The sequence below is a fragment of the Ornithodoros turicata genome, unplaced genomic scaffold, assembly GCF_037126465.1.
Source record: "Ornithodoros turicata isolate Travis unplaced genomic scaffold, ASM3712646v1 ctg00000746.1, whole genome shotgun sequence".
Classification (NCBI taxonomy): Eukaryota; Metazoa; Arthropoda; class Arachnida; order Ixodida; family Argasidae; genus Ornithodoros; species Ornithodoros turicata.
Genome location: NW_026999400.1, coordinates 128,132 through 148,066, shown reverse-complemented (window position 1 = coordinate 148,066; position 19,935 = coordinate 128,132). Strand labels below are relative to the sequence as shown.

The following is a 19,935-nucleotide window of genomic DNA, read 5'->3' as shown; positions in this document are numbered from 1 at the left end:
CCCTTGATGGTTTTTCCTCTTGCTCATTGAAGACGCTTTTAACGTGGGCATGTTGTTCTTCGTGCTCTCCGCACAGAACAAGAAACGATCGGGTGCTATACGTCCTTGTCCTCTATTCCTCTAACAAATGAATGCCATACAGGCAGTCTACTCGAAAACCGACTTCACGCCTTCGATACTCTACCTCATATATTTCACTCCTTTTTCGTTTGCCTATACTTCTGACACAAACATATAGTTGTTGACCCACGACCCCAAAAGAGCACTTCTTCCGATCCAAGCCCTCGAACCCTTATACTTGGTGCACTTACACGGAGCCATTGCAGTTTCCGCGCTCAAAACAACTGCGGCCTTTGAAACGGGATCCCTGGAAACAATCCCGTACATCAAAATACCGCGAAAAAGACACATGCCCTTTATTTTTATTTATTTATTTTCATTTTTTCGTTTTTCGTGGCGTTTATTTCTCCTTTGTTTTCTTCAACTTCAGCCTATGTAGCGGAACGACAGAATCGAGGAGGGTCACGTGTTTTTTTTTTTTTTTTAGGCAGGACGGGTAGGGGGGTCCTCAATGGGGGGAAAATGAGGGGAGAACACAACCTATAATTGCCCGTGCGAAAAATCTATCATTTATCACTGGAGGGGGCCCCCTGGTCCTTTCAAAATGGGGATTCCCCGGTTGTTGGTTGAATTGGACCAGTGATTGCACCTCAAAGACTCATCTTAAGACGGGCGGCCTCTTGTATGAGAGTAAAAGCATTCGAAATAAACGACGATTATGGGTGGAAGATAACGGCAATATAGAAAAGGACAAATTGTACCGCGTTGATTGCTCGAATGTCCCGCGCTCTGTCTGTGTGTGTGTGTGTGTGTGTGTGTGTGTGTGTACGCGTGGCGCGGTGTACGCGTGTAACCGTGGTAATCACTAGTTGAAGAACGTCTTCCAACGAATGTGTACTGCAGACGGAGGAACGGTCGAGCGTCTGAATACCGCAGGAACGAAAAGAAGAAAAAAAGATTTATAAGGGCGAACTCGTTGGCCGATGCACGGAAAGGTCGACGGAGTCGAGTGTATTATCGCTACACTTGGATCGCGCGCTATCTGGAGATGAAGCAGCTCGTGATACGTACCACGTTTGCTGACGAGAACGCGGGAAATAGTTGAAACTTATCTAAAGCCGCGCGATAGCAGCAACTTTATGACGGAGCGGACAAATATTATGGTCACTAGCAGCTTTCAGAGCAAGCAATAGAGTCAGTAAAGCATGCTCTCGCGGACGTGTTTCTTTTCAAGGGTGCACACTCATCTTGTCACGAGAGAAAGTTCGGCCTTTACAATCTCTTCAATCTCATCATCAAATTGCCGCCATTGGTGAATCTGCTGAGATTTATCCAATGTGTGCCATAATTTATGTTTCTTGGAAGGGGGGAGGGGGGTCTTGACACCTCGCCACAGGTTATGTGCAAATAAATGCAGAAGAAATGTGAACCATCACGCCAGCGTCGCAGCAAATAGGATCATAGACGCGTAGAAAATCAGCACTTCAAACACTGAAACTAATGCTGCCGTGACGTGACGACACGCATCTCCGCCAATTAGACGGCTGCAGGAAAGGTCAGGTGCTTAGGAGAACGAATAGGAATGGCCGAGGCTTCCGCTCATCTGACGTCAGAGGTCCTCGCCGAAGACTGCCGAGGGTTTGCGTCGCCCTTAATACGAGACGTGGGACCGTACTTCTTTTTTCCTCCATACTCTGGCATGCAGTATAAATTGTACTGCACGCCAGAGTAACCTATTGTATAATGTGTGCTTCATGTAATGAGCCACATATATAAAAGTGTCACGACCCCCTTTAACTTTATTTTCCTTTATTTAACTCTTCTTCGTAAACGATCCAGTGCGACATTCGATGCTCACAAACTGTAGCGTACTTATACGCGCGCTTCTTACACACCTTAAAACTGAAGCGTTCCAAAAAGATTAATGTCACAGTTTGTGAATCATCCGTGTGTTCCGATGCAGTCACTTCGCTTCTGCGATTCTGCACGAGAGGTTGTCATTAAAACTAGCTACTTCTGTTTTAATTTCATTCAGACTACCTCCTTCGTGGACTTGACGGAGTTTTTTGTGCTTTGCGGTATATTTACATTTTAAACGACCCGAGGAGAGCCACGATGTCCGACAACTCTTACCAAAGAAACCCTCTCGCTTTTACCAAATAAATCTCTTCCACTTCATGGAAAGGGGGACACCCCCTGGCTGTCGTGGGATAGAATCGTCGTTGTGGTCATCCGTTTTTCTTAAAGGGCGAGGCCACATGTGCGGCGATTTCCGCGATTCTCCTTCCCCCGCACATCCCTTCGCACTTAATCATCATTCTCGACACGCCATTCGACCCGGTAGGTCTTTATATCACCTCTTCAATGTTGCTCCAGCTGGCGAAAGAGGTCCCCGGTCGCCAGGCTTTCCTTGCACTCGCACAAATTCCAATTCTGACAAATTGAGCAAATAGATATTGAAAAAAAAAAAAACGAAAAGAGGGTCTTACCTTGACTCGTACACTTGGGGTAACGTGGAGTGTTGACCTGGAAGAATGAAAGGGACGAGTTAATCGGCGGTTTACTGTTTTGCTGGAGTGGTGTTGCTAGGTAGTTTAAGATTTTAGATCTTTTGGATTGAGATTGAGATTTATTTTTTTTTATAATTTACATTAAATCCACGCAGAGACTGCCTTTTTTTCCCCTCTCCTGGTCGTTGTAAAGTTTCAGTTGTCTGTTACCTGCTAGTGCTAGTTTTGCAATAATCGTCTCCAACGAACGTCTTCTGTATTTCTTCATAATTTTCTGTGCCTCTGCTGCTTTCATCTTCCTTTTGTTTGTTTGTTTGCTTGCTTTGGGGAATAGCAAGCCTACATCATGGCTAACCTTTCTCTTCTGTTTTTTTTATATTTTTTATCAGCATTAAACATATCCCCTCCAACGAACAGGAAACTATCATTCCGGGTTCGGCGGCTTACCCGCGCAACTAGCCTTGCCCACACTAGGCGTATTTAGTAGCTCTAGCCCACACTATACGGCATAGGGCCTTGCCAACAAACAATGCGGCTCAAGGATAAGTTACATCATGGTTCGTGTTGGTTAAGTTTCTAGGCTCCTTTACTAAACCCACCATAGTTCTGTGGCTGAGCTTATATGTCCGAATATTAGACACTATAGGCTTGGAGTTCAGCAGATTGCTATTCCGTTGCAGAATCCGTTCCGAGATTTTGCTTTTTTTAATGTTTCGCATTTTCAATCAAGAAATAGTGAAATCATTGCCTCAAATTGGCACAGTGAAGTCCCATCCGTGAAAGGCTCGCACAGGTTTCGGCTCTCTCCCAAAATGGTTCATCAGTTTTCAGCCCAGTTGTCTTTAACCAAAGAGCCAAAACGAAGAAGAAGAAGAAGAAAAGAGATCGACACAGGCGCCACCTGCGTGAGAAAAAAGAAGTGTAACGGAAATGATCCGCAACGGCACAATGCGTCGTTTTCCCGCAGAGATTGATGAGGATGGTCGTAAAAGATGCCAAAAACAGACGTCGCGTTTGCTTCATGACACTCGTTCTTCATCTAGTTACGACTTTCGCAGATGTGCATCGCATCGTCGACCCAGACAAATGTCTGTTGTTCTCTGCGACAGTCACGGTGTGCACCATCATTCGCTTAACGAGAAAGAGCGCACTTATACGAGCCTTCTATTGTTCTATGTCTGTTGCTCGTGGCTGAATTCATGCTCGAATTAGTCGTCATTGAGAGGATCTGTCTCCAACACAGATGTGTCTCGTTTCTTCTTTTTTTTTCTTTCTTCTTCTACTTTATGAGATGAGCCACAGAAGATTGTGTACTCATCTTCCTAAAGTTTCCCTAACCATTTAGCCCGCTTGTTATTCGTATCTTGTCTATTTCTATCATTGAGTCAACAACTGAGACAAGGTCTAAAACATTGCCACATTGCTACCCTCTATGGCTATTTCCTTTTTGTTTTCTTTTCTTTGTGTGTGTGTGTGATTATGAGATGAGCCACAGAAGAATGTGTACTAATCTTCCTAATCTTCCTTCATTCATCTTCCTTACTCACTTTCCCTAACCGTTTATCCCGCTTGTTATCCGTTATTTCCTCTTATGTATTGTATTGTTGACTGATTAGATGAGTCACAAAATTAGTGAGCCCATCTTCTTTATCTTTTAGCCTACCACTCCCTATATCCTTAATTTACTTATTTGCTTTATTTTCCCCAACCAAGTCAACAACTGAGGCTTATGTATTGGCCTCTCTCTGTATTGGCATCGGAGCGGAAGACCAGCCACACAGACTGGCTTCCTCTAACGTTTCACACGGACTAAACTAAGGCTACGTTGATGACAACTCTAGAGCAATATGATCTCTAGATTAATATGTGTGCTGGACGTCACCATGCAAGGAACGAATACTCGCGGAAAGCTGCGAACGTGACAACGGCTACTTGGCCACCTAAAAGTGAAGCTGTTGGTGTGGGGAAAAATTTATTCATGGGTGACCTAGCTCACTTCCAAATGTTCATATACAGGCGAGAGGAGGTGACAGGTGACAGATATCTACAAATGGTGTGTATTGGCATCGAGGCGGAAGACCAGTCACAAGGACTGGCTCCCATATGACTATCTCAACAAGCTAGGACTAAACCTACCTACCTAGGTAGACCTCGTACTGTTATTCATCGTGAAAAATCTCATTTTACGGATTCGCATGCTAACACAAAGTATAATTTGGAAGTACACATATACCGGTGTGCATGCAGGATGGCAGAGGCGCAGTGTTACAGAAAAGGGGGTAGCTGTTTTTGCAGAAAGCACACACGCCATACCACACATGACGGACGAAATGGCGGGATAATTCCGATCCACCTAGTTTCACTGGCCGAAAACGATTGCCGCGCCGGTTCGTGGTACTACGAATTCCCAATGAAGGTACACATGCTCTTCCTTGGTCGCCCTCGCATGCGGGAGCACTCGAAGATAGTAGCTTACGCGAGAAAAATAGAAGGTATTTGCGACATAAGTGCGACCGAAAATGGAAGACTACAAGCACGTGGCGTAGAGGGGAGTCACGAAACAAGTCCGTCCAGAAAGGCCCTGAGCTTCGGCAACAGTTCAGCTCTATCCCCAAATATTGGGGTCGGTGCAAAGCTACTGAAATTATATGCAATGCACAAGGGTTAAGAATGGGAAGAGGAGGGCACGAAGAAGATGCGGAAGGGTGAAGGGGCACTTCAGGTTAAGAGAGCTAGTGCGGATTACGACGATTTCTCAATAAACTGTGGAGACATTTGCGTACCCTGATCTTGCACTGTCAACAGTGTCATCACGTGATATCGTATACACTGCAGATATAAGCAGCTGCGTTCGCTCACAGCGCTTAGAGGGTTAGCAGCTGTGCAACTCTGCGTTGGCGAGCGTGGAATGTGACTGGAGGTGGATGTTGCAGAGACACGCCTTCTACGAGCGAAGGAGCAGACATGCAGCACGTGGGCTGATCAACCGATCACCGCGGCGCAGCATATTCGAGCGGCTCCTGGATGGATGTCATGTTGCTCCTTTTATGTATGACCGACAATGACGAAGATAAATAGGGGACGATGCGAAGGCCTCGAAATGTGCAGACCACTTGGGTGGTAAAGTCCTGGAAGAACGGGACGGGTTCATTGATTTCTCCGAGTGTTTGTTATTGATGAACAGGATGCGTGGAATGACAACAGTAGTGTGTGCCGGTGAACAATAACAACAGAAACTAGACACTGACGATGAGATGGGGTGTTCCGATGAAGCGTATACATGAAGTATATGGAAATACAGTGAGTACTACTATGCCACCGAAGTGTTACGAACGATCCAAGTTTTCAGCAAAAAAATAGTCAGCTAACAGCCAAGCACACAACTTTCATGTTCTACTTTTGTATCTATTCAACAGCCCCTATTATTCTTTTCGTCAACATCAACACCTACTGAACAGCAATAAATGAAATGCGATCACCGTACACCATATCACCATATGTGCATATGAGCAATGCGGCATCAAAAGGACAAGAAATCTGTTGTGCGCAATATTTCATGCAACTGCCGCACTCCTTTAGGTCTTTTTCTTTCTTTCTTTACGGTTGTTTAAGGAAATTTATTGAACGTCCGTCAACACTATTAACTTCTTTATTTCGTCACCTTTGTCTTATGTATCACAGCCGCCCGAGAACACATCAATTGCACTGTGAACTACTCTCAGTTCTGTTCATTCTCATATCACTCATCTAATGTATCTCACGTACGCAACGGGGTAGGATACTGTTCCCCGACGGTAAAACACCTCATACGTCATCGTCATCATCTGTTTGTTGTCGTCATTATTGCCACTACACTCCCAATGCGAACCATAAGTCAATTGTATCTGTGTGAGAGGCAGATATGGGAAGCCACAGCCAGCAAAGACCACATTTGAGCCAATAGAGTGCGGTTCTATACTCGATCCTGCAGGACAAAATCTGTTTTAGATCGTCCCACAGTTCCTTGTTGTTTATTTTGTGCTCGCTAGCAAGGATTCGAATTGGTAGAAAAGAAATTTTTTTAAACATATTTTTATATCCATATGATGATAATTGGGGAGTGTCATCGTCAGCGGTGATACTCTACCCCATTGCTGGTGGTGACGTGGGAAATGGCACAATGAGTCAGCCCACAGTGAAGACCGAAGTCCTACGATGTTTAAAAAGGTCAGCAGAGCTTTGACGGTAGAGCGGTGGGGCAGTCGACTGACATTCAATGAACAAGAAATAATGAAACACTGTCAAGGAGCCCGCGAAGAGGGAATCACACACGTAACATGAAAAACGGTTAGGAGCAACTAATATTTATTCGAACAAGAACTTTCGTGCAAGAGACTGCACTTCTTCCTTCTTCCTGAAGAAGTGCAGTCTCTTGCACGAAAGTTCTTGTTCGAATAAATATTAGTTGCTCCTAACCGTTTTTCATGTTACGAACAAGAAATAACTATGAAAAGTCGTTGGAATGTTCTTGCGATTAAAACGGCGCTCCTGTGCTTTACCATCGGATTAGCTTGCGTCACGACCGAATGTTCAGATCCTCATCTGTTTAGTTCAGTTATAGTTCAGTTTCACGAACGACAACTGTTCTGATTGCGTTTGTCCAAGGCCAAGGCTATACAGCAAATCCTTCGAGTTTGTCGGTGCTACTTGGTCCTTTGGCCAACGCATCGGCACAGCATTTGATCATCGAAGCTCCTACACATTCCCTTACCGATTGAGGACTGACATCCCGTCTTTAACGGTGTCATATGGTGTCAATGCTGGTGCGGTGCAACCACACCAACTCGACACCTCTGCTTTCATCTGGGTTACACCTGCCTCGCTTATTAACAGCGATGCACGCAGGATAACACGGGTCTAAATTTTTTGTCACCAGCAGCTCTGCATAACTTTTTTTTTTTATTCCCCTCGTTTCCTCATCTTCGGGATCTTGTCGCCTTGTCACTTGACATCACCCTTTTCGAAATTGATCTAAAATGACGCAAAGTAACTGTGGCTTGGGACACAAACAGACGTACATAACACAATCCTCAAGGTGCTTAAGAACACGAGTTTTCTTAGGCACCTTGAGTTTTTTCTTTTTTTATTCTGTGTTAGCACCGCGAAGCAACTGTGGCTATGAGCGGGGTAACAGATGTGGACAGATGAAGAGAGGACACCAGGAAGGAGTGGGGAATAGGGGAGTTAGTATGCGTCCTGGGCAGACTTCAGGGGGAACTGTGCCGACATTCGTTTGGAAAGTCTTCGGAAACCCCAGGGAAAACATCAGACAGCACAGCTGGTGGTAGGATTCCCAACACACCACCTCCCATTCTTCAACACGACCTTGGCACCTTCAACACCAACCCGCTCGGCCGTGCCCCTGCTACCTTGTTAGTTGAATGAGCTTGTTCTTTTCTTATATAGACACCAGCGTGAGATCTTTCGTGATCTACAACGATTTAGACCGTGAGGAAACTTCATAAAGTGTAATCGCATACCGTGTAACTGAGCGCAATGATGACCTGATGAGTGTATCATCCTGCAGTTCTTCAACCCTCTTTAACCCCATTGCTGGACTCACGTTCAACTCACGCACGTAAGTGCACGGAAGCTAGAACGAATAAAAACGATGACGACCCCAATAAGAAAGGCGACGCCGTTAAGCAGGTTACACCGAAGCGGTGCTGAAGACCGTGTAAATGACGCCAATCTCGGGAGAGGTCACGCAGAAAGGAATTATCGCATCAATATTCGATTCGCCAAATAACGGTGTACTGATAGCACACACACACACAAAAAAAAGCAAGCTGAAGGCATCCTGCAAGGTGCAGTAGACAGTGATGCATATATGTTTCGTATTAAGGTTTGAAAAAAGAAGAAGAAGAAGAAGAAGCTATAATTTGTGACCTTGAACGTGGGAGAAGGAAAGGAAAAGATGCCTCGTTGCCCGCCGTTTTCTGTCACGTCTCTCTTTTTCCACAAACACCGCGTTCGTCCGCTCGCCTCCTTCATGATTTTCCCCCGGTGTTTTTGCTTTGTTTCTTATTCTTTGTGCGTGAACTGTGGGATGGTTGTTTTTGCCGTAACCGTACGCCACGCTCGGATGGTGCGAGGAACATGAAACGTGCTTGAGATCGGATGTTCAAGGTCAATCTCGAATGCTTTCGGGGGGTTGCGCTGCGCGTCGGTTGGTGCCGACGACACGGGGTGCCGCTCTGCTTGAGTTGGGTTGTGCTGAGCTGCTGCGCTGAAGGCCGGTGTTCTCACTGTATGCTCTGCAGTTTTGGAGGCTGAATTACATAGAGTTTTGAAGTCATGCAAGTGTTCAAAGTTTCGGTGCTTAAATGGAACCGTTATTGGTTCAACTAAACTTGGCGTGTCGGTGATGCACCTGCCTATGAAGCGTCAGCATTATTCTCTCTAAAATAGGTAGGGCCTTGATATCATGGAAGTGGTGGAAGGGTGGAATAATTGAAAGGTAAAATACGCTGATAATGCTGGAGGCAGTTGTGAAGACCTACTACGGCCGCATTCATTATTTGTGGCGGGTGAGAGCCATTGCAACGCATGTGTCACTGGAACACTAGTGATATCACGAGTCAAAGAGGGATTTGAGGGATTTCCGAATCATGTTTTAGGAAATGTTAAAGTCGACACGTCTCTTATCCACGCAGTAAGGCACGGCTTCTCACACGTCCGCTCAAGGACCATACGAGCTTAAATTATAACATACACGGCCTGATACACGGTACAAGCTTGCCGGCCATTTTAGTGCTGTTGTTGGTGTTGTTGTTTTTAAGTGTCTCCTTCCGTTCCCGATGTACTACATCACTACAACAAATTTCCACGTTTTTTCTCGAACGTTTCATTCACTGTGGACTGTGTTAATTTTGTGGCGGGAATATGTTTTCCTAACGTCTGCACACTGCATTCCTTGCGTCACGGCCTATAGGCTTCCTCGCGGGGACCTTTGGATGCAACGCCGCCTTTCTCTTGCAGATATTTTTATGAGTGTGGGGGCGGACACACAGTTTGACGCGGTGGCACAAAGTTCGTACCGTTGAACTCGAGATAAACAGGATCAGGTTAGTCGCCGGGACAAAGGGCATTTCAAAACGCGATACCACGTACTGCACTCGAATAGGTAAACCGAGAAAGCTCGTGCAGCTATACGTGACAGCAGAGCGGAAGCCTGTTTTTAAAATACGCCAAGCGTGCCTCGAATTTGACTCGGTGTCGTTGGAAGGGAAGTATGACGCTCGTTGCTGATCGTGTTCTTGTTGTTCACGAGATCGCGAGCAGAAAAAACGCTGGTGTGCAGATCACATGAGAGGTGTCAGTATGGAATGGACCTTGAACATGTCATCAGAGTTCTTATTCCTCCACGGTATCCTTGGTTCGCGTGTAGGATGATGATAAAAACGGAGGAGTGAAAAGAGGGTGGGAGGCTGAAGAGAAGTAACAAAAAGAAATATATATATATATACATATATATATATATTTCTTTTTGTTACTTCTTTTTTGGAAGTTTGTGGCAAACTGATATTCTGGGATGTTGTAATTCATCGGAGTATCGTTCAGGAAAAGAAAAAAAAAATCTTGAGTTTTATGTATTGCGGTAACACACACACCAATGTGGAAAATTCGTGTGCAAACGCCTTCATTTCATTTCCTGAAAAGCCTAGAAAGGCATCGCAGAGGCCTTACGCTTTATCGGACGTAGTGACTTTAGCAGCGATGGTATCGCGTTGTTCACAGCCAAAGCTTGTCAATTAAGATGCGCTTTCAGTTTTACCTCGGTAATCCGCCATTTTCACGCGATCGCTGTGCGCATGCGCATCCCGCGTCTTCTGCTCACGTGCTTCTGCTCTTCTGGTTGAAAACAATGGAACTATAGCTGAAGCCATAGCTGAAAACAGCCGTAGCCATTACTACGTTAACGCTGCTATACACCATTTTCCCGTTCCTGGATTGCTTCCGTCAATGAGTGAGGCTACGCTTCTCGGCACCAGAAATGTATGAAAGGACCCGGGAACGATAACGAATAGCTTTAGTGCTAGATGACTTCACTGCACACAACAAACGCAAGAATCTTCTTCTTCCTCTTCTTCAAAACAGTTGTGCACAGCTTATCGGTCTGGCATGGAATGACACGGACACGGTTTGCTCTAGGGTCATATTGCATAAATCAAACGGACACTTAAACTTTGTAGAGGGAGAAGCAGCAGGAATAGGCCTCGAAGCATAAGATGGATACTCAAAAAGTGAATGCACGAAGTATGCTGGAACGGAAGACACAGAAACCGCTGCGCTCCTCACGTGCATTTGTTTTCAGCCAGTAACAGACGACATTCGAGAGGGCACCACATCTCAGGACAATGGTCCATTGTGTGGGGAATTTTTTTCAACGTTGACTGACGCACAACGCACCACGGATTCGTCTCAGTAACGCTACCGGATTAGGTTATGAGGAGGAGAAGGTAGAATTTTCATGCGAAAAATTTACCTCCTCGTGTTTAGAAGTAGAAGGCCTACATCCTCATTCTCAACGGCAAGTAATCAGCCGTCGCAATCGAGAAGATAATCTTGCACATTATCTCACCTTCGCATCACCGTAAGTGAGACATTACAGAAGGATGTTTCTTATGCAAGCACGTTTTATGTACAACGACCATTTCCTGACTGCGTCCTTGTTAGCCACACGATTAAGGGTAAAATTCCACACTTTGAAGCTTCGTGTTGCTCTTAGTGCCACTAAAATAACTACATTTGGGTTTCAACGGGCGTCGCGTCGCGGAAGTGAACGGAAATGAACAGCATCCACGTCCTATATGGTGCCACTCGGTTGGTGACTGTGATAGCTGACTTTCCTTTATTTATTTATTTATTTTTGTCAACTCCTTCGTCGATGAATATCGCGTGCGGTCTCGCGTTGTGTTTGAGACGCCAAAGAAGGAAGACAACAACATAAGAATCCAGTTTCCTACTAAAACTTTATGGAAGTTCTGAGCTGACTTCCTCTCCAGCACTGGACTAATGGACGATCTCTAATAGGACATTTTTCCATCATCATCATCATCCCTTCGTCATCCCTTCCGCAAGAGCAATGGGGCAGTGTACAGCCATAACGGCGATGAATGACCCACCACATTATCATCCCATATATATATGTGTGTTTGCGTATGTTATGGAAGTCCCGTTCGCGGACGGTATTCGAGAGCGCGAGGGTGATATGGACGAAGTCGACAGCGAGGACATGGAAGCCCCCCGAAATGCATGCCGGGAATGCTTCCGATATTTCGAACAGAAATCGGAGGAACAGTCTCTGTTCCTCAGATTTCGAGGTAACGAAGTAACGAGGAGGTAAGGAGGTAACGAGAATAACGAGGTATCGGCGTCTTCGTATCTGAACATGAGACAATTGGTGTTCTTTCATCTTCCTACCTGAAGGCTGTTCCTTCAATGTGATCCAGCATGCCTTCTTTTTTCGGATCTGCGGAAAGAGGGCGGAAAGAAATAAATAAAAACGCCACTTTACTATACACGGCTGACCATTTCGAGAACTCCAAAACTCTCGTACCACGACCGCCATAGCGAGTTTCAATTGATCGAAAGGTGTTCGCGAGAACGCCGGTTCCGAAAACATGACAAGCCAATCGCCTGAGGCCTTTCAAGTGGGTGACGTCACATTGGTGATCTGTGATCAGCTTCCTTTGTCCCATCGTTTAGATCGTCCAGAGTGCTTACGATCTACTTGAGCACTACTTGTGCACTGAAGTGTAAAAATTTCTTCTCGCGAAATAGGAAGATGCCGTTACCTTGACGCCAACAAAAAAGGAATGGGATGCATTCGTTGCGTCGTTCGTGATTTGCGAGCGAAAAAACCTGTAGTTTCACGTTTCTCCCTCTCAAGAAGGCCGACTATGCGGAGCGCGCTCTGATTGATTGATTGATTTTTAAAAGAAAAAAATGGAGATGTTAGTCTCGAACCACTCGGGACTGGCTACTCCAGTACAGCGCGCTCTCATGGGTCTCCGCAAGCGTTTTGTCCAATCAACGCGGAAGATTGTTTGAGGGGACCAAGCCGAAGCTTCTCCGCATTGTCGGGCTTCTTGCGTAGGAGAGGGAGAGAGAAAGGGTAGATTGCAGTTTAATGATTTCGCTCATAAGCCACGAACGATGCAACAATTGTATTCCGTTCCTTTTATGTGGATGTCAAGGTAACCTCGTCTTTCATTCCGTGGCGAGAAATTTCTGCGCTTTAGTGCCCCTTTGACACATTTTGCTACATTACGCAATCATTTAATATCCTAGAGGCCACCTTCAGGTGTGCTCAGAATTCCTACAAAATTCTACACCGTGTCCGCGTTGGCCCACGAGCACAACCCTACATATCGCACGTCCGTGCCATACGTAGGATAATTACTTGTCGAGTCCACCTTAGCAACAGGGAAGAAGGATAGAGATCACACAAAGTTTTCTTTTATATATATGGTAGGTTGTTAAGGAAGATTAAAGTGCAGGCGAGCGCGTTAGGCTTCAAAATGTTTCAACGTGGTTTTTCCATCTTTAATCCGAGCCGGAATGACGACATAATTTGTATCTGTTCCGGATGATAAGTTGTGAAAAATCGGTTTCTGGTGCGCTGTCGATGGTTCGATTATGAACCTTCACTGCTCCGTTTCGTTATCTAATTTTGAGATCCTTTTAAGTTGTACGCCGGAGCTATTTTCCATACTTATTGGAGCGTTTAAGTTGTGTAGATCACCCACGAAGATATTCTCTCATTCGTATTTTCTCGAGACCTCATACATGAAAATGCTTCTCGCTCCCGAAAGCGCCTTCAGACATCTGACTCGCCTGTTTTCGGCTTGAGACATTTGTCTTCTTACGTAATACATTTAAAGGGGTGGCGGCACTTCGTCGCGAAGTATGCCAAATAAATGCGAAAGACAATTCAGTGCATCCGTACCAACTAGCATTCCGAGTTTCATAGCAAAGGGAATAATAGACGCGTTGGAAACCCGCACCAAAAAGTACCGAAGCTCAATCGGCCGCGACATCACTGCGGACGCGTCCGCCACTGAGGCGGCGCGAGTGAGGTCACGTGCTTTCGACTGCCAATGGGAATGGCCGTAGCTCTCGCTCCTATATGATGTGTCAGAGCTTGACGCGTACGCGTGTCTGAGGGTTTCCCTAAGTACGAAACACAGAAAAAACAAGCTGTTTCTTCCTCAGTACTCTAGCGTGCAGTATGACGCATACCGTCATGCAATAATCACATCGATCAAAGTGTTACGCGATGTATGTGCAACGACAGCAACGGTAGCGAAATGTAGCCAGCTAACTTCTTCCAACCTTCGTTACCCGAAGAGCGAGGACAACGCCTGACTCTCATACCATTATCTTTCCCAGAAAAAAACGCAAATAGTCCGTGATTGTAGTGACACTGTAGGCTCAATTATAGCCATTAACATCGACCTTATGCATTCGTAACACACAATGCGTGCGACGAATGTTCTTCGGAGTATATAGTATGAAGAGAAAGAAGATGGACGTTTAGATACGGATCATTAACGAACGTTTTTGCTAGAGTTTTAATAGAGGAATGAAGCGGTCGTATTAACCTGATTTTTTCGGAGGGAATAACGCAACGAAATAAGGTTAATGGAGAGCGCGGGGCCATTCTTTCAAATATGGTTTCATGGCTCGCGTTATCAGTGTCATATACACGGCGTCGTCTCCGCGATGTTATTGGGCCGAGTTGGATTCTCTTAAAGTGTTTCGAGCCTCATGACCTGCAACGCCTCGGTAATATATTTCAATGCACCCTTAATATGGAGCCCGCCCTGTTTTAATGTGCTAAGCGGGATCGCATACCTTGAGTTCCAACTGCTATAATTCTATTTCACTCGGAGGACATGTCGCGTGACATACCGTGGTTCAGAGTCTGACGGTTTGTATGTCTCTATGATAAGAAAACATACGTGAAAAGATAATTCAGAGAAAACATACTTGGCATATGTTTAGATTCCTTTGCTCTGAGAAATACGTCAGATTTAATTTGGTGTAAGTGTCAAAGAAATCCGGGATGTTATGTGTGTTACTTTTCAAAGTAACTGTAGTAATTACTGTCCGACAGTAAACCTAATGCACGTTGCACTGAGTTAATTGCATACACACTCACATACTTTATTCCGAGACGAGCTGAAGAAAAAAGTGTAAGGAAAATGAAAAAGGCGAACATAAATAATTGGACGTGATACATGAAGATACAACATGCAAACGAGATGTACTATGATTGCATACAGGAATCACAGCGAAGCATAAGGCCAAAAAGATTGAGCTTAACGCATTGAACACGAACCGATGATAACAGACGCTACGAAGCAGGAAGTCGTTTAAATTAAGCTTCGATTAATCATGCGGTTCGAATATAGCAACGAGGCACACGCGCAGTACAAACACCCAAGCCCAACCACACAACGCTTTTAATAACCAAAGTTTAATTATGAACCACCCATGCAGATATACTAAACATACTCCACCAACGTAATTCGCTGGACATTCAAAGCTATTGAGAGAGAACCGGACGAGACGCGCAGCACACACAGACATTCAATTATCACGTGCGCATATAACGTACCATCTCGTTCCTACAATCAGTCCCATCAACGCGAGGAACGCCAAGCGGCTAGCTTCGTTAGGCCGCCCTTGTAACGAGGCACAATTGAGCCTTTCTCGACAAAGGCATTACCAGCTGGACAAATTTGGCAACAAGGGGAAAGAACCTCCCACGCACCCGGACGTTGTGATGTTTTGAGAAGGAACAGGGTTGTATAAGTTGTAAACGTGCTCGTTCTATATTGGAAATTGCTAGAGGGGAGGAAACAAATATAAATGTAACAGCGTGGATGAAGGAAAAGAAGTTAAAGGAACGTAATGGGTGGAGTTGGAAAGCGGGCAGAGTTCATTGTGGAAACAACCGGCAAGGATTATCGCGTGTACGTGCCGTCAAATTGAATTCGCTTCAGGCGTCTTTCTGTCGCCGAGAGCTGGTGTCGTTGTACTCTTGCGTCTGTGTTGGTTAGATGTGCATTCTGCTCCGGTCAGCCTTCAGTCAGGTAGAATGATTTCGACATTATGCATTCCCAATCTCAATACATGATGATGATGACGGTAGTTCAAAGAATATGGAGATTTATAGGGCCTAGCTTAACGTGACACTGGCTATACTCCGGAGCGATTTCTTCAACGTTTTCTTTTGTTTTGTATTGCTAATAAAGAAAGATATGAAGATTAACGTCACGTGGCTAAAGGCCAGTGTACTTTACGGCACACGTACAGCCGTCGTCGAACTTAACTGTAACGCGCAAGCGCGGGGCCTGCACAGACGTCAGCGACGCCGAGCGTTGGCCGCTGGGTTCGACACCAAGTCGCAATCCGCATGCAGCACAGCTGCTGGTGAGCGTGAGTGCGAAGCAGGGACTGATTGTACAGGTGCCCATACCGAGCATGCCAATCCGCTGTCATGAGACGGTGTACGTCTCAACCCAGTCTCGGACCTATGTTTTTAGGATGCAGTATCGAAACCAAGAGAGCCCTGTTCACTCTGATAGCTGCTTTATGTACACCTCCGGTCAACCTTAATAATAACATTGGAGAAAATTCGGTCTCATTTCCCAGCGCTGTAACAGTCACCCTTGGGGGCACTGGGGGAATGTTAAGTGAACAAAATCCTTGCGTTAAACTAACAGAATAATTTTGTTCAATTAAGATTTCCTGATGGCCCCAAGGGTTGCTGTAACCGCGCTTGGTAGCGAGACTTTTTTTTTTATTGTTATTATTAAGGTTCACCGGAGCTGTACGTACGGTACACTGTCAATGCACTTGCAGCACTGTTCGGCAGTCTCAATGTTATTTGCATGCATGTGTGTTGCAACCTAATTTTTCACTAAAGAGCCCCTGACGACCTGTTGGTATCCGCAGAAGACAAACAACAACACTGTGACTGACTCGCAACTTTCAATTTTTCAACCGGTTTCTCCACGTTCTGGTATGGGAATACGTTTAGCAGTCTCCTTTTTCGTACGGTTTTACATGCGACTTGATCGTATTGCACTAAGCGGATGTCTCGTACGCCGTCACTGTGCACGGGTATGACGTAAGGAAGCCCAATGACCCTGACACACTATACAGGGTGGAGTTCGTGCGTTTAATTGCGGAAACTGCATGGAGCGCTGTGTGTGGGCCGTTTTCGGGTGCATCTCCTTGTGGGTATATAGAATGTCAGTGCGGGCGGACACTGCCGTCTCAGCAGCAGAACGTATTCTCCCGCAAACAAAACAAACAACTTTATTGTGAAATGATGAATGGGAAGTTTCATCGCCAGGGGCGATGCTCTGCCCCCATTGCTGGTGGTGACGCATTCTAACAAAAAAAGGGGGGAGGGATTTTACTCCTTTTGAGGACTAAATGCATTGCGACAAAAAATTACTCCCCATTTGGGAGTAAACGCACGGGACTAAATGAGTGTCGGAGTTGGGACGCTGTGTTCTAAGATTCCAAGGTACATAATTCATGTGCATGAATGGAAATACTTTGAGTTAAACCGTGATATGTCAAGTGATATCAAATCTTGCGAAATGCGTAGAGCACCATTTCGGAAGAAAGAACCTCTATTTTTTCATCCGTGTGGGTGAAAAATTCCTCCGTTTCCCATCAAATACACGAAGAGCACATATTTACATATAGACTTGCATTCAGGGGATTATTTGTAGTCCTGTGGAGTAAATTTCAGTGTCAGGGGACTAAAATGGGGAGTCATTGGGGGGGGGGGGCAGTGGGGATGCCACGATATTCCACCGTTTAAAATCCCAGACGTTCAAAAACCCAGATTTCTAAATTTAAGCTTTAATATGAAGAATGGCGGAATAATAGTGTTGAATAATACATATTACTGACAAACCTGGCAGTATTGCGCGATTTTGACGTCAGCAGAAGTCATTGTCGTGAATAAAAACCAGGTTTTTGGCGACCGTTAGGCTTACCACGGCGCCACGTACATCAGAGCAGCAAAAATTGTTAGAATTTGGTTAGGTTAGGTTAGTTTTCAGAGGTTAGGTTACTTTAGGTTTTTTTTGACAGTTCACCACGCCGTTGAGGGGCTCCCCACTGTTGGGAACGCACGGAACGCTAGCGCCGTTTGGGATTTTGACCATATGGGATTCTAAACGGTGGATTCTTAACGGCGGCATTTCAGGATACCCCCGAATGAACCCTTTCGTGGCCAGCAGTTTTTCGATGCAGAGATCCCTTCCGACGCGTTCGCAGAGAGACGACCAGATAAGTTCACTCATATAGAGACATGCGCAGATCCCTATAGTTGAGCAGCCTTTCATAACAGGAGGAAGCCATACAGGCCATATGGTCCTCGTCCTTTAGCCACTCTCCCCGCATCCGTTGAGTGCCGCAGCGCGGCTGTTTTCGCGAAAGCTCATACTAGGGTAAATGGAGGACGACTACGCAGGCTGCAGCAGACTGGCGTCACTCTGTATTTATCCGCGCGTACTTGCGCTGTACGCAATGGGAAGTTTGTTTTTCCTGCATGTGAAGTCGTTCCTAGAGAAAGCACGAAAAGGCTGTTCTGACACGGCATCGAATGAAGTACGGAGAAGTACATTTACCGAGGGACTGACAACATCGGGCTCGCGGGCGCTTCTCGTTCACAACAAATGGCTGCACGAAATAGTTGGCTGGTTTTCAGAAAAAAAAAATTGATATTTTGGCTTTACTAGTGTGAGATAGCATGAGATAGTAACGTGTAGAAAGAGTCGCGTTGCGTATAATGCAGATAAAACGGTCTGTACTGATGGGGTGTGGCAGCCATAATATTTGCGACGTTCTTCAGCGTCAATTACGATTCTTTCGCCCGGCTAAGCACGCAAGGCAAAGCTACAAATCCATCAGTACGCCATTATTAGAGCTTCTCAGTGCCGAAAGAACAATGTTGTGATGAAGGTGGTGTGCAGTCAGCCACAACTTTGGTAAGCCACAGGTACTGGCTTGCTCTCTGTGGTCTGGTGACGGATCTCTGAAAGTGCTTCCCATCATGCGTTCCCAATGTGCAATAGGGCATTGTACCGCCTCAGCGGCGGTGAATCGCACCACCTCATCATCATCCAATGTACGTGTCCGTGTGTCTGTGAACATATATGAGCAATCCCCGTAATGTTTTTGCCATCTCATGGTACTCTGGACATTAACTGTGTGGTTGCTGGCACGGCAGTGTTTCCCCTGAACAGAGAGTACACGTTTTAAAGTACGTATGATGGGTCCTATGTCTAGACCACATCCCAGGAAATAAGGTTCACTGTAAAATGTGTAAAAACAACAACATCGCGAGGAAAGCGCCTAGCTGCTTGCAGTAGTTGATCTCGCGAAGGAGGGGAAGGTCACGACTAACGCAGGCCTAGGAATGTATAGTAATATATAGGCTAAGATGTTCAATGAGGTCCAGGCAGGAGCTAAGAGGGCACATATGGTTTATTGGTGCTTATTGCCGGGCGACCTGCCTTCCAGTTTTGCGGCATCACGCGTCCTTGGTAGACTTCGCTGGGAGCTGTGTCGACATTTGCCTAACGACGTCTGATAAAAAAAAAAAAAGAAGAAAAAGAAAACAGGCAAATAGGCAGACAGTACAGCCGCGGTGTCGAGATCCGATCCCGTGCCACCTCCCAGGCCCCAGCGTGGAAGGCCACAGTCATGGCCACTGAGCCACGGAAGCTCGTAAGGCCTGTTTGTGGCTCGTGTATTCTGGAAAAACTTTCATTCGAGTTTCGAGCGTCTGAAGGGCGCTAATGCTTTTTTGGTAAAGAACGATTCCCTCTGTATCTTCACTGCTTTCTTCACGCAAACTCGATACGTGAGACGCGCTGGCGGGGGAAAGGAGCTGCCACCAATCTAGGCAGTGGCGTATAGCTAGAAAAACATTTCGAGAGGGGTTCTATAGACTCGCTTCACTTTGTAACATCATACCGATGCGGCGGCGCTGGTGTCCTGTTTGGTGTTGCGAAAATCACAGGGTTATCGAGTCATTGGGAGTTTTCTGTCGTTACTGAAGGCATGCCGTAAACCTGTGTAGCTATCGGATGTGCTACGCGATACCGAAAAGCCAAATACGCCGTATACACCATGCCGTTTTCCACTCCCTTTTGCCCACCAGCGACGTCTGCTCTATGCGCATGCGCAGATGCGCCCTCTTGTTTACAAATAGAAGTGGGTCTATACCCCAAAACGCTATTCAAGGAATGGGCGCCGCCATTAGTGCTGCCACCTCGTGGTA

At 45.8% G+C, this 19,935-nt stretch overlaps 1 protein-coding gene across 3 annotated transcripts in view; it reads left to right on the top strand.

The window, feature by feature from the left end:
* LOC135374701 (semaphorin-5A-like) overlaps positions 1 to 19,935 on the top strand; it is a 132,515-nt gene that overhangs the window by 32,680 nt on the left and 79,900 nt on the right. The gene's annotated exons all lie outside the window — the stretch shown is intronic.